This window comes from Trichomycterus rosablanca, chromosome 13, assembly GCF_030014385.1.
Source record: "Trichomycterus rosablanca isolate fTriRos1 chromosome 13, fTriRos1.hap1, whole genome shotgun sequence".
Taxonomy (NCBI): domain Eukaryota; kingdom Metazoa; phylum Chordata; class Actinopteri; order Siluriformes; family Trichomycteridae; genus Trichomycterus; species Trichomycterus rosablanca.
Window position 1 is genome coordinate 2,748,382 of NC_086000.1, and position 3,282 is coordinate 2,751,663.

The window sequence follows — 3,282 nt, forward strand, 5'->3', positions numbered from 1 at the left end:
GTGAACGACTCTGACTCTTTCTCAACTGAACTGACTCTCTCTCTCTCCACTACAGATGCGGCGACAATACTATGCAGGGTAAAGTGTTGCCAAAACTCGTACCGTGCATTTCACCCAAAAAGAAGCAATCTAGGCGCGCTACGTACTTATTCATTTCACCCTGCATACGGACTCCTGTCCTAAACCAATCCTCGGCTCACCTTGGTGGGAGGTGATATTGCGCAACGTCATGTATATTTCATTCTTCATTTTAAATAAATCAGATCAATAATAAAGTTCAAGTTCTTTTTCAAAAACAGTTCAAATATTTACATTTACATATTTGGCATTTATCCAAAGCGACTTACAGTACTGGGACATCTGTATATCTGCCTGTAAATTTACCAAAGTATTTTTTTTAATCTCTATTCACTTTTATTGTTTTATTATTATTTGTAATTTTATTATTATTGTTAATAATAATAATAATAATAATAATAAATTTTATTTATAAGCGCCTTTCAGAACACTCAAGGACACTTTACACGATATAAATAAAACAAAACATACAAAAGGACACAAAACATACAAGAGACAATAAAGTGGAAATTACAGAGAATAGGCTATTTTGAACAGGTGGGTTTTGAGTCTAGATTTAAAAAGAGGAAGAGAATCTATATTACGGATGTCGGGTGGGAGGGAGTTCCAGAGTTTGGGAGCAGAGCGGCTGAAAGCTCTGCTCCTCATGGTACTCAGACGAGCAGAAGGCAAAGAGAGATGAGTGGAAGAGGAGGATCTGAGCGAGCGGGAGGAAGATGCGATATTGAGAAGATTTGACAGATATGGGGGGGCAAGATTATTGTAATGCTCTGGCAATATTGTTTCCTACAGTCATGCCAATAAAGCTACTTTAAATCTTAAATCTTGAGGGTTAAGGGCCTTGCTCAACCTGGCAGTGGTGGGGCTTGAACCAGCAACCTTCTGATTACTACTTCAGTACCTTAACCACTAGGCTACAACGGCCTTATTTTAAATAAGCTTAATTTGGATTTAAATCCAAAAACGAAACCAAACTGCGGCATCAAGTTTTACTTATTTATTACTGTAATAAAAGAAAGCATTAAAATCTGCTGTTGCAAAGGTTAGCTTTTTGATTTGAGCCAGTTGTATCCTAGTGGTTAAGGTACTAGTTACAAGGTCCTTAATCTTCAATTGCTTAGACAATATATTTTGTCACAGTACTGTAAGTCAGGGCGGCACGGTGGCTCGGTGGGTAGCACTGTCGCCTCTATATATTATACAATATTTATTAATATATATATATATATATATATATATATATATATATATATATTTATACTACTTGGTCACAGTTCTTTTAGCGTTCTAGTGTCACAGTGATAAATAACACTAGTGAGATCCAGGGTTCAAATCCTCAGCAGTGCTATCAGCTGGTCAGGTTGGGCGTCTACACACAGACATATTTGCCTAGGCATAAATTCCCACAGGCACACCCCAAAAAACTTGTGGAAAGCCTTCCCAAAACCTGTCGTTGCCTTAAAGAAGAAGGTTGTGGTAAAGTGTCCGGATACTTTTGGTCATATCGTGCACAATTTTTCGAAGCCAGGGTCGCAAGCCTTGGGTGGGTCTTGAGCCAAAACAATAGATTGCAGTGAAAAATAATAATAATAAACGAATTTTAACAGGCACATAAACACTAAGTGAACTTGTACACAAACACCCATGGTGGAGGCTTTACGTTAAATCTTGTAAACCACAGTGGGACCAGATTGCCATTTTTCAATTAAGTAAAAGTTTAAGAAACCCAGATATAGTTTATATAGGGTCATTTCATGAAGTCACTTCATCCAAGGCTCTAAGAATCTAAAGAAAACCCTGATAAACAGACAACAGACATATTTGCCTATGTCTTGGGGGAAGGAGGGCGGCCGATGCCCAACGTTCGACGACGTTGGTGTCTTGTCTGGGTTGTGTTACAATCAAAACTAGTTTGACACAGAATGCAAATCTAGAACAAATTACGATCATAAACCCTCTGACAAATCGAGGACTTTATTAAGCAATTCAGATAACTCAGTAACTCAGTGTAAGCCTTGGTGACAACCATACAGGGTTCTTAATTGGAGTATAACATCTACAGTAATAAACTAACAGAGCAGTTGAAATAGTCTGCATTCCCCAGACTTACTCATCAACACATAAAAGTGAAATTTCTGCTGGTTCGTCTGTCAGCTACTGCACCTGGACCTCTGGGAAAACCGGCCCTGTCAGTTAACCTCTGAAGGACACTGTGGGTAACCCCCACTTTTCTTCAGTCGGAAGTGCAGTTGTTTCCTGCTTTGGGTAAAAAAAAAAGACTGTGATGATGAATTTGACTCAAAAACCAAATTTCATGAAACAGTTAACAAATGAAGTGTAATCATTGATTAAATCACATGAATGAGACTAGTTCTCTCTCTCTCACACATTCACATGTTATGTCAGGTGTGTCAGGTACAAACAACCCAACCTGACACCCTCCACCCTTTGTTTTCTTGTTTCGGTTTCATCTTACGGTCGTGTCTTCTGATCTTCCTTATTCCTAACAAATCTAAAGAATGAGCCTTTCTCCACCGTATCAATAGAAAACCGATATAACACAGAGCTTTAATTAAGCTTGTCAGAGTGCATCATGATAAAAATCCGTAACGGATGCCAGCCTGCCACACCCACTATTATCACAGGCTTGGGAAATGTGAGCGGCATGGAGGATTGGCCTCCTCCCCATGGGAGATATACAATCCAAACAGAAATGTACTTGTCATTTAGGGACACCACATGCAGATTGTATTTTCTGTCTGTCTGTACGATCACAAATACTGTACTTCGATATCTTTATTCCAGATCAACCTCCCGGATTGAACCCAAGTCTTCCTGTAGACGTTTTGAACATATACAAGGTAAAGTCACCTTTGGTAAAGGGCTGTTCCATGACATTCTGATACCTTTATTTTCTCTCAAAACAATTTCCAAGAAAAAAGATACCTGGACCAATGATGTCACTGTGTTGTGCTTATGCATAAAGACTTAACTCTCAAGAACCAGCGCATTCATGTCCTGTTTAATACAAATACAAAATAATAATATAATGTAGGGCAGATGGAACACCTTTTTGTGCCATATATACATTTACAGAAGTATTGGGACACCCCCATCGGACGTATTAATCAATTATGTAAAATAAATTATATGCCTTTCCTTCCTCCCTAAAGCAAGCTTTCTCAAAGCAAGCTCAATCAATAA